We start from the raw sequence: 12,800 nt of genomic DNA on the forward strand, positions 1-12,800 counted from the left end.
ACTTCATGAGATTTCACCCATATGAACTCTTTCAAAGCTGTTGATGCTTTCATACCTTGAGTTCATGTCTGGAGAAAAAGCTACACATTTCTCTAAGAGAGTTCATTTAATTTGGTGAGAAAATAGGTGTTTTGGCAGAAAGGTTTTACAGGAGCACAATGCAACTTCAAAAAAGCATTACAACAGGCTACTAGGAACAAAATGCCTTCCATGCTTCCCTCCAAGCAGCCTTCTGAGCTCTGCTCTATACACCCCTCCAAAGGTTTCAAGCTAGCAGGCATCGCTGTAGAGTAGGGAACCTTTGTTGCACCCAGCAAACACAAACCCCATATGACTTAAGTGAAATACCATTACTTAAATGAAATACTACTGGTTTTAAGTTACCCACAAGAAGAAGAACAGAGCAAAGGAAAAGATATTAAGATCAGAAAGAATAGAGAGAGAAAGAGAGGAGAGAAAAATACAGTTACCACCAGGGGGTGTGATGGGCTACCAGGCAGAACTTATTGATTGACAGGTGCTTTGCATGGCCTTCCATGCCATGTATCTGCTGATCCTGGTGGCCATCTTGCCTGCAGGCCAAAGCCTAGCCCTCTCCCCACCCCCAAAATCGTTGATTTGACCCATCAATCAGCAAGATATAAATCCAGTCTTTGACACCTTGTAATGAAAAAGAAACAGCCCAAAATCTTTGAGTGTCCTGTATAGCTTTGTGTCTAAACATTTAAATGTCAATAAGGTAAGACAAACAGCATCAAGTAATGGAATTTGTTTGTTTCAAGCATGTTTAAGCTTCACAGTTCTTTAAGTCCTTTATCCCACCAAAAATATATAATCTTTTGACTTCTAGCTTAGATAACATGTAAAATTGTGTGAGCTCATTGTAATTTCTAATAATTTGCAGCTCATTTATTTATAGTATAATTAAAAATGGAGTTTAAACTCTGTTTCTTAAGCTCTTGGTAAGGACACAAATTTGGAACAAAATTTGCAGAATAACATTTGCTTTTGTCGATGTTCAGAGCAGGAATATAATTAAAAAAGTGAAAGGCTTAAGAGATGATGGTTTGTAATGTACTTATTAAAATTCTGATTAAAATAAAATGTCTAAGAAAAAAGAATTAAGCAGCTTTAGTGTTTCGTTTTTTGATTTTTCTCATCATATATATGGCAAGCTGATAACAGTACTGTAAAAAGAAAAACATCCTAAGCTAATGCTGCTTGGGCAAACCTATTCAATTGGAGTTTTTAACAGCCGCTCCCAAGATTCATTAAGGCTCATTACGAGTTGTCATGTAGTAGAGAACTTATATTTTCAGATGATCTGTGCACAGCAGTAAAGATAAAAGTCTGTCTTAAGGCTGCACTGAAAAGAGCAAAAGATAGTACATATTAAAAATAGATTACTGAAATTCCCTAATTAGCTGGAATAGTTCTTTAAAGGCAAAGCATGGTCAGCTTGTTTTAAAGAGGGATGGGGAAGCATGACTCCTCTATGGATGGACTTTCAGTGTGACGTACTCCTTAATAAGGATTATTTACCAATTATCCTTTACTAACATATAAACACATGTTCATGTGCTCTTATTTCCCCAAAATCTAATTCTCAGATGGTCTGTTAAAAATTTTCTTCACATCTATGTAACAAGAGAAAGGAAAAAAGCAATTCCAGTCTTTTTTTTGACTGAAACTGGGCAAAATATTTGTTTCTAAATTGATACATTTAATGATTTTAAAAGTTGAGTCTCGGTAGGGCTTCAAATATGAATACGTCTGACTTTTGGAGAGGTTAGAGTGGGGAAGGACAATGGTAGTAACTCAGTTCTCAATTTTGCAGCAGTACAAGTGAGTTTCCCTGTCACATTTGGCCTCCTATAAATAACCAATATTTGTCCCTCTTCTATTTTTAATGGTGGGAACTGTAGACATTTTGAAGATAGTGAATATGTGTTCCACAACAAAGCTAAGAGTGGAGATGTGATAACATCAAGAAAATTATTCCTCTTGAAGAGAAATTATGTGAATAGAGACTCAGGAATACTCCAGTACTTTTATCCCACCTCTCTTCTGTGATGATGTTCTGGAACATGGGCATAATGCCACTCATTTGCTGAAGGAATCATTCGGTTTGAAAACCTGACCCTTTTCTGAATACGGTCTCAGCAAAAGAAAAGGTGCAAACGAGGCAGGACAGATGTCTCTTCAATGGGTGTCCCTCATTTGGAGAGAATTGAGCAGCATCAGACAAAAAACAGACCTGAAACTAGAAATTCTGCAAATGTTTCTGCATTTTGTTGCAAATCTAATATCTCAGTGGTTTGATATTTGCCATGAGATGTGCTATTTTTTTTCAGTCTGTTCTGTTAGTGTCAGAAAAAGATCTGGAGAATACATTACTTCCTAGGAAGAATATCTATAGTTTTTTTATGAATTTGGGATGACAAAAGAAAAATTCCAGATAAAATTAATCTCCTGATGCATCGATGGAATCATTTACAATAGCCTAAAAATAAGTATTTCCAGTTCTGCTGCTATTTTGCCTGTAATGCAGCAATACGTACATTCAGAGTTGGGTTCTGATGGGAATAAAAGTCTTATATTGTTCAACTTCATAAAACAACTCTTCCTTTTGTTGCAGCTGTTTTGAATTTAGGTATTTTCTAATTCAGTACTGTCAGTGCCCTTAATTTGTAATGGATATTATGTAACAGGTAATTTTGTTATCTCTGTTGCATGTTCTTTTCATAAACCTAGTATGTTATCAGGTATAATAAATAGGTTCTTCTCCCTAAGGAGAGACCATGATGTCTTTCAGGCCAAGACTGAGATGTGTTGGCAGAACAACATACTGTGCTTTGGTAGTGCCTGTTTACAATAAAGGCTACCAATAACTAGAGCTATCAGTGTCACCTTCCTCTGCATAAAAATTTGCCCTAAATTGTAGCATTCTGTGAGTCAAGTGGGGGTGGAGAGAAAACCCCCAGAAACACTGTTTTCCTTCTGTGCAACTAGAACTGGATGTAAACAGGTTCTTTTCTATTTGGAAATGATGCATGGTGGAAAGTCTGTATATGAGAAGTATACCTGAAGCAGGTGGATGTGGTGAAACAGCTGAGGAGAGCTTGTAGATACTCAAACATAAAACTCCCTTGCAATGTGGGATATGGAAGTGCTCTATGTAGAGTGCCTGAAAAGACAGCTTTTAACCAAAAGGTCTGGAGGAGAGGAGTAGAAATGTCCAACAGGAAGATACAAAGGACACAGAAAAAGAAACCATCAAATCACAGGAAGAGCAATATATAAATACTGTCAAGAACACTTTTATCAGAGATTAGATGGGATGGAGAAGGCTAGAAGAGAGAGAATATGAGGGAGAAGAGAGAAAGACAAAATGAATGTTTTGTCACTATTGGAAATACAATCAGGCAGAAGTTGCTTCATTTATAGAGAATCTTCTCCTGGCAGTTAATTAGCTCTGTCAGTCACCTGTCGTAAACCAGATTATTGAACTGTTTCATATTTGAAATTCTTTAAACTAACATCTTGACATTGCCATTAGGTGTGTTAATAATCTGAAGACATGAGATGAATTTATTAGCTTTAGTGTGCCTGTCTGAGAAACACAGTAGAGAGTTAACTTCATATTATCCAAACACAGCCTGAGCTTTCTCCTGAAAGGTTCCAATTGCATTTTGAAAATGCTATTATCTTACTTTGAGGTGGCAAATAGCAATATCGTCACGTGAGAAGCTCTGTGTACATAATAATGAATCCTAATGGAGCAAATGGCAGCCTCATGAGTGCCACACTGCTAGAGAAGTGTGAAAAGGGGAAAGAATTTGTATTATTATTTTCAACTAGCAGCTTCCAGCATTCTCTGCAATGATTTGAGTGAAAATTTAAGCTGTTTTGATTGCTGTCTAAACGCTGAGTAGGGCTGAAAGTGTGTTGTTAATGGTCATATGTGTTTATCTGTTTGACGTGGATTTTTTTTCTCCCAAAGTCTTTATTCACAATAGAGCTGTTGATTTCAGCAATAATGTATTTCACAGGAATATTTGTGTATGTGTGCAGCAGTATTTACTGTTTAAATTTAAGTGCTCAGTCATTTAAGCATTCTTTTTTATTTTGACCGTACTCATTACCATGTACATTTCTAGTAATAAAAAAATATTATTATATGTCTCACATGCTGTGCCCATGTCCTCCAAATTGAAGTTTGTTATTTTTTTCATTATTTAGATATTGGAGTCCCATCCCATCTCCCTTTATGACTACTGACTTAGTCTTGTGGATAGACTGGTCCCTGTTTCCTGTGTCTACTGCCAAGTGCTTTGAGCTTTAGTCCATTTGCTAAGTTAGTATTTAGCTTATTTAATTTATTAACTTCAATTTGTTGTATTTTATTCCATTACATTCACACATTCATGTGGTTATTGTCTCTGTATTGAGTCTGGCTGAGATGGAGTTCATTTCCCTGTAGCAGCTCTCAAAGTGCTATGCTTTGGATTGTGAGCTAAAAAGCTGTTGATAACACACCAGTGTTTTGGCTGCTGCTGAGCAGGGCTGACACAGCATCAGCACTGTCTCTCAACATTCTCCCCTATCCCACATGCACCAAGGGCAAAATCCTGGGAGGGGACACAAGTAGGCCAGTTGAAGCTAACCAAAGGCATATTTTCTACTTATGATGTCAGTTCAAATATAAAAACTAAGGAAAGGAGGAGAAAGGGGGGGCATTCTTTACTTACAAAATTTGCCTTCTGAGCAACCCCTATGTGTACTGAAGTCCTGCTTCCCAGCAAGGGGCTGGACATCACTTACTAATGGGAAGTAGAGAATAAACCTTATTATTTTCCTCTTTGCTGGTATGCATACAAACTTTTGCTTTAGCAAACTGCCTTAGCCTATGAGTCATTTTCCATCTTATTCTCTCTCCCCTGTCTGTCTGGGAATGGGAGTGATAGAGCGGCTTGGTGGGTACCAGACATCTGTCTCCTAAATCTCACCGATTCCTCTGTTCTGCTGATTTCTTCATAAGAAAAGACATCCCAAAGAGACCTTGTGGTCCAGAGGATGCCAAATACATGGAAACCCTGATGCGATCCTGCAGCTGCTGGAGTGTGCCAAGAGTGGCTGCATTCTTCAGGGCATTTAACTCAAAAAAGGACATTAACTCAGATCATGATGTACCATGTACAAAATAACATTTTTCCGAAGCCTTATAACTTGCCCAAATTCACATTTCTTAACTTTCTGGCCATCCAGTGCTATGTACACTGTGACCCAGATTTTCTCAATTCCCATCTAACAGAATCCTGTCTTGTATTTGCAGTGAAATATTTTGTTATAATTCTAACCAGTTTTATAGTGTCTGATTCTGAAGAATAATAAGAGTGTAAAAATGTTACGAAATTTTCTTATGTTCTCCAATGTTGCCTGGCAGATTGTAGTATTGCCTATAGATCATTCTTTACAAAGCAAGCAGTGCACAGGTCTGCCAACTTTATCACACTGTACTTCAGACTCATCTCTGGCCAGCTTGGCACATCCACTTATAACTAATAGTCTCTGAGGCTCAGCTGTGTATCTAACATTTAAGACTTAAATCTTTCTTATCATCCATCTTACCTCTACTTATCTCGCATGAGTAGCCTGTTTCTATGAGGCAATAATTAAGCTCTCAGTTTCTCTTTTTCATCCTCTTTTGACAAGCCACTTATCTTTTTTTTTTTTTTTTGAGAATTGTTCCCTATGCACACCTACTTTGTGTCTTGCCTGCACTGAGTGCACTCCTCATTTGCTTTAAGCCTTTGACTGAAGTTCTGCTCAGTACATTTTTATCATTATAATCACCACTATAATTTTTACCACTGATTTTGTATTCACCTGATCAAACTTTATAATTACCAGGTATTTCAGCCTTTAACATTAGATGTGTGTGCAGTAAAAAAACATTAGTCTTGAATATTTCATTTGTAGGGAAAAATAATAATAATAATAATAATCTGTGCTGTAGAAAATGAGTCTTAAAAAGAATACCTGTAAAAATAGCTGCAAAAATTACATATTGATATTTTAAGAGACTTCCTTGCAAACTGAGTGTTTGTAATCACAGTGTTTGGAAATAAGGACCACTGATGCAACTTGGTCCAGTGAATGGTCATGCAAATTTTGTTAGTGTCATAGGTTTACTTGTTCTAAAAAACCCAGCTTGAATTTTTTTTCCCCTGCACCACAGTGAAAGAAAAGGTGTTGAAGGAGGGAGGGGGATTCACACACATAAAAGAACTAGCCAGCAGACCCACATTCCAAGCTAATGGCCCTCAGAAGACTGGGGTGGGGGAGTGATGAGTTTTTTTTTTTTCTTTCTCCTTGGGAAGGTCTGTGTGTGTGGAGGGGCTCCAAAATTCATTTTGTTTTCACCTGGGTCATCTGGCTATCTTTGGCCCTGGTGTGCCTCCATTCTCTGGCGCCCTGTTCTGCCCACGGCCCAGATCTGCTCAGATTTCATCACAGAAAGCCAGGGCCATTTGCAGAGGAACCTTTGAGGGAAGAGGCCACCCCTTCCCTCCTCCGTTCCCGTGTTGGCAGCAGCTTGTACCCATCGACAAAGGGGGGGCGAATCCCAGCCAGAGCCAGCTGCTGACAGCATGAGTCCATGGGAAGTCCTTTTTCCTCTTTTTCCCTTCCCCTTCTCAGTGGGGGGGGGAATCTCCATTTCGGCTTCTCCTGTGCACTGGGGCCCCCACGCGGCGACTGCCAGAGATTCTAAAGCCCCCCCTGCTGGCCAACATCCAGCAACTGCAGGCTCTGGTCCTCCTGTGATCCAACAGTGCCCTCTGCTGGTCATGGCTAAAATTGCACCACAAGGCAAAAAAGTACTGAACTGTTTTTGGAGGGAACCTTGGGTACAGGATTGTTGTTTAGGGTTTCTTGTGTTCTTTTGTTGTTCTGCCTATACACCTATATCCTTTAATAAAGGGCCGTTATCTTTTCTTTCTCCATATTTCCTCAACTAGGGCCTCTTAATTTCAGATTTACAATTGCTTAGAGGGAGGAGCTTGGTCTTCCTCATAACTCATCCTCCTTAGCAAATACTTCAGTCTCATTAAACTGAGACAGTTAGAAATGTCAAGGAGTCCAGGATTTTATCCCATATCTTTTAAAGAGATTTTCAGTATCCTATGTCATTCTGCATATCTGCCTGGATGATAAATGATGCCATTGTTCCACAGAAAAGGTACCTTTGAATTTCTTCCTCTGACTAGAATTTTAAAGAAAGATTAAGAAGAATTTTTAGGCTTCACTTTGCAAAGCTGCCTGGAGCACTGATTGTTTAAGTTTAATGTAAATAATTTTGAAAAGCTTAGTTTCTCTATCTTTTTTTGTCCTTGGGAACTGTAGAAATACTGGTTACTGTTGTTACTGATTTATTTTTAGTAGCAGCAGACCTCCCACTGGTTCTGTTTACAGACTGTGATGTTAATGTCACTTCCTGTGTAAAAAAATTAAAATTGTGTTTCTTACAGACTGGGTATATTTGAATAATCAGAGAATTGCGTAGCTTTGGAAAGCAGGTGCTGCCTATCCCTTGCAGGGTTTCCACAGAGTCTGAAGAAAGGATGGGCATCAATTAAGATTAAATAAACAGAAAATCCCCAAACCCAGAAGAACCCTAGAAAGATGAGGGCTATCTTTTTATAATCCCAAAGTGTGTTTTTTTCCTGATATTTAACTCATAGAAGAGATAGTGTTAATTACTTTAGGAATGAATTATCACCAATGAGTACTAACTCAGCAATGCGTTAATTAATTACACTTTGTTGCCTAAGGTCAATCCTTTATGTGAATTAGTTTGATTTGTATGGATTCTTGGCCTTCAGTGGATAGCTTGGATTTCTGCCAGGAAGAACCACTTCAAAATGATTTGGTTTTTTTTAACTACTTCAAAAGTATGATCCCAAGTATAGTTTATATTATGGTAATAGCTAGTACATATCATTTTTATGGGCCCCACCTGGTGGTCTAGTGGTTAGGATGCGGCACTCTCACCGCCATGGCCCAGGTTCGATTCCCGGTCAGGGGACTTCCCCGGGCAGATGGAGCTCATCAGCCCTGTAATGCCATCCATCTAAGAGAAGGTCACCCTAAACAAACCTACGTCCTGAGGACCTCGCTGCCAACGTCCAAGCTCACTTGGCCTCGGCAGATGAACCTTAGGATTAAAGGGTGGGCTCAGTTCAGCGCACACTGTGTCTCACCTAAAAAATCCACTGCACAGGCTTGAAGGGTAATGACCTTTCCCAAATCTTCATTTGCAAAGACTGGCCATGATGATGATGATGATCATCATCATTTTTATAGTCAAAACGGGTAAGCTTTGCCAACATGGGCCAAATTTCTTTATTTTTAAGTGGTAAATCCCAATAACTGATAAATTTAAATATAAATCTCTTACGTGAAAACTTTATTCTGCAAATAGGATTCAGTGTATCTTAACCTGAACAGTAGAAAACAAAATGACTTGCAAATAATGGTATACAAGGATCTTAATAAATTTCAGAACCTACTATGCTTTGACACTTGGATTTATCATTAGCAAACTAGTCACTTTAGTATTGTATACTAAATAGATGCAAGATTTGATAAAATTTCAATTGTTTTGTTAGACGCACAAGGTTCTTGGGCTGTGGTGTGTTATATCTGCACCTGCTGTAAGCCCAGCTTACAGCAGCTGTGTGATACCAGAGTCCTTCATGGGCAAGGAGACTGGATTTACCCTATTAGTATAGTTTTAATTGGAGAAAAGGATGCTTTGCTTGAGGACAAGTTTCTGTCCATATTGTATTTTTTGATAACTGATATGATATAAAACCAGTGCTACAAAAATGCCACTACAGCATTCTTATTTTGTATTATGGCATCACCTTTCTTATGGATATGCTTGCTAAAGATTTAAGCATGGAAAATCCTTGAAGGCCTACAAACAGCTGAAAGATTTCCTCTTTTTCTTATCTTGAAGGGTAAGAAAGAGTAGGAGAGGTTCCTTCTTACTCTAAAAGCTGATATCTTTTTGCCATTTGCTTCAAAATAATCACTTGAACTAACAAAACCAATAGATATTTTTAGTAAAGAAAGAGCAAATACTACAGTCAATTAGCTTTTCTGGAAATATTTTTAAATCATTTTCACACCTTATATTTTTATTCTCATTTAAAAAGGTTTTCATGTGGTGTGAAACACTTGTACCTATGCTTCCGTAATTACTTTGTGTGAATTGATTTTTTTAATTATTTTTTTCCCTTGGTACTTTAGATGAAGGACCCAGTTTTGGTTTTAGACCTTCACTTTGCAATTAGATCTTGGGCTGTTTGTAAGAGTTGGACTTTTCTAAGTCTAATCTAAGTTGTAATTAATGTACTGTGCCTGTTAAACTTTGTCTTAGAAACATTAGTTTCGTTTCACAGTTTGTGTGTGGAAATGTGGATGGGGGATAAATTTGAAAGCAAAGGTGGTTTTCAGCTGTCTTACGTACTATAACATTAAACAGTCTGAGAAATTAGAGATATTCATGTCTGTTCCAGGTTGTTTCTTTTGGGAGGAGAATTTGGTGACTAAGGCTGGTGCTTTTGACACTTGATCCAGGTGGAACTCTGCTTTCTGTTTTGTTTTGGTACTTCCAATTTGTGTTGTGAAAGGTAGTTCTTAGGCCCTTCGGTGTTTGCTGAGCCTGTGCCTGCATGTAAATCGTGATCATGCTTTCCGGGAGCCACTACTCTCCATCAGCATATTGCACCCCACTTGTGTCTATTGAATCATAATGAACTAGGATGTTATTAATGTGCAGGTTCACCTACACTTTAAACACACATGTAACCATGTGCCTGACAGAGTAATGCTGAAGAAGTTCAGCGTACAAGGATACAAAAAGAGACTACTGGAGTACATCAAAATATATTCTCTGACTCAGTGTGGAATTTGAACTCTGTAATTTGTCATTCTGAGAACAAAACCAGCTGATGCAGGCACATAATGTTGTGGGGGGTTTTTGTGTGTGTGTGTGTGTGTGTGGTTTTTTTTTTTTAGTTAAGATGCTTTAATACATACACTAATTGCTAATGCAGAAAACCGACATGTTTAAAGTTGCATATTGTCCTTAAATAAAGTGAAGTACTGAATGAAACAAATATGCTTTTGGGGGATGGCAACAGTTACGGAACTTTTGAAATTTCAGAGCACCAGGTACTGAACAGCAATTTTAATACCTTAAAGTAGATTCTAAATGAATGGATGGACTATAATATAGGTATAGAATTTTTTAAACGGACCTAAGAATATACATTAATGTTAGCTATTATATATAACTTCAAAATAATGTTTAAAAGTCCATCCATATATATGTACACATGTTATATATGTAAATAAAAATGAGCATTTTTATATATAGAGAAGGGGTATATTAAGGAAGGAAACAAGAGATGATTTATCTGTATCATAGAGAAATTATTGATGTTGATTTTATATGTATGAAGAACAAAAAGGACAGAAGGGACACAAAGAAAGAGAAAAGAGAGCCTATAAAGTTTGGAAAAGTATTTGAACTAAATCACTATTTGTTTTGATATTTTATATGAGCAAAAACTGTAACAGCCTTAAGGACAAGGAGTGAAAGGATAAAAGTTATTGATTCATAGTGGCTGTAAATGACAGGTCACTTGTGAACCATGCGGATCAATATTAAGTGTGGGAATTTTTTAGTTCTGTGCCTGAATGACTTAGTAGCAAATTTCAGAAGTGGTTAATTCTTCAGTAGGACTGAACATGAGTCTTTTCTGATTTCCACATTTCAATTTTTAGTTTATTATAAATGTTTTTTAGAGGTCTGAATTTGAGCAACTCTTTGGAGTTGCTCCTTGGACAAGGTATTCCAACAGCATTCAGCTGAGGAAAGATCTAAATTTGAGCGGAGACATTATAGCAAGTACAGTCTGCATGAGTGTAAAATATTTGTTAGAGCTGTACTTGAGCCAATCTGTCAGAACCCTACCAGATCGCTCCTGGAACTGGTCTGTGCTGAGGCCCTGATCCTTACCAACTTGAATAAAGGAGCTGCATGTCTGCCTCTTCAGCACTCTCTTTCAGTAAACGTTTTCCCTCTATGGATTATGTGACTGGCTTTATTGATTTGGTAGAAAAAGCTGGCCTGGCAACCTGGCCACTGAAGTAAGTCTGGAGAGATCTGGTGCAGTTACCTGATTCAGACGAGGATCCTTTTTTCCTTTTGAGACCTTGGCAAATCACTTGATCTGTGGCAACCCTCCAAGTGCAATCTGCAGAGAAAAGGTTGTTGACCTTGAAATCAGCCTAATTATGGAGCACCTTTTTTTACCTGGAGTAAAATCATCAACCTCCCTAACGTGATCTGCACTGAAGGTGGAGGGAGAAAGTTTCCAAATGCGTTATGGTTTCCTTTCTTTGTCTGAGCTCCTATTGTAGGCAATAACAGAATATTTATCTCCCTGTCCTGCCAGAGGCTCATTCTTAAAAAACTGTATCTAACAGAATATTTGTATACAAAAATAATTGCACTTTTTTGAGTTTCAGAAACAACCAGTAAACAGCTGTTTCAGTTGAAAATTCACTCACGCTTCTTGCAAGCTGAGGTTTTAAGTCACACCACCGATTTGTTGGTCAGATCAAATAGCGTATGTTCAAAGTAGTTTCTGTGGAGAATAATCCATAAAAGGTATATTCCTGTAAATCTTTTGCTAACTAATTCATAGACAAAAATATATGGTTTCAAGAAACTTTGTGATTTGCATTTCTCTGGTCCTATTGGTATGAATGTTTACTGAAAACTCTTAATAAAGCCACTGTAATCATATGAAAAATATTTGTAGTACCAGGATCTGGTGAGCAAGATGGATATTTTCAATGCCACTTTCATTCTAATTCAGTGTAAGAAGTGTGCTTGCTCTTTTGTTTCAAAAAAAGGGGAAAAATGAAAGACATATAACAGGGAAGGTGGAAGATATTTACAATTCATGTAAAGAAATCGGTAAAGGACAATCAAATGTTGTACAAAGATTGAAACTCTATGTATTGTCCTTTTGTGCTGCTAAACTTGACAGTAACTCTGCATGGAATGGTGTTGAAGGCTGTCACTTCACTCTTGCATGTACAAACTGACTGTGTTTTCTGTATACTGCAAAAAAACAACTTACAGTAGTGAATAGTTAAGACCAGTAATATCCATGTCTTCATACTCAGACTATAGTTTTGTAAGAAATCCTTCCGCAACAAACACTTTGACTGCTTCAATCTGGACCTTAATCCTTATGTCAGAGCTTTAAACTCTCCTTTTCTCAGTACTTTTAAAAAAGAAAAAAAGTATCTATATCTATATATATGTCACACCCAATATGGTTGAGCTTTCTTTCACAAAATTGTGACACCTGTGATGCTGGTTTTTTTTTTACATCATTTCAGTTTTGCTTCAGCAAATGCAACAGGCCAGAAGACCTGGAATATAAATAGTCTTGAAATGACATGGGACTTAATGCCTCCAGTTGTCATTACTGCTTACAGAAATAAAAGGCTGCAGGTTGCAGTGAACTGGCCAGGAAGGCTGCAGATTTAGGACTTGGTGTCCAGCTTTTGTCACTTTCAGTGCTCTGCTGTTTTGTGGAGCTACACTCATATAAATCAGGGGTGTAACTTGGAGAAATACTATGAGAATTTTAATAGTAACTAATAGCTGTTAGTTAATTAAAAACTGTCAGGAGTTTTTAATGCAA

This window comes from Pseudopipra pipra, chromosome 4, assembly GCF_036250125.1.
Source record: "Pseudopipra pipra isolate bDixPip1 chromosome 4, bDixPip1.hap1, whole genome shotgun sequence".
Classification (NCBI taxonomy): Eukaryota; Metazoa; Chordata; class Aves; order Passeriformes; family Pipridae; genus Pseudopipra; species Pseudopipra pipra.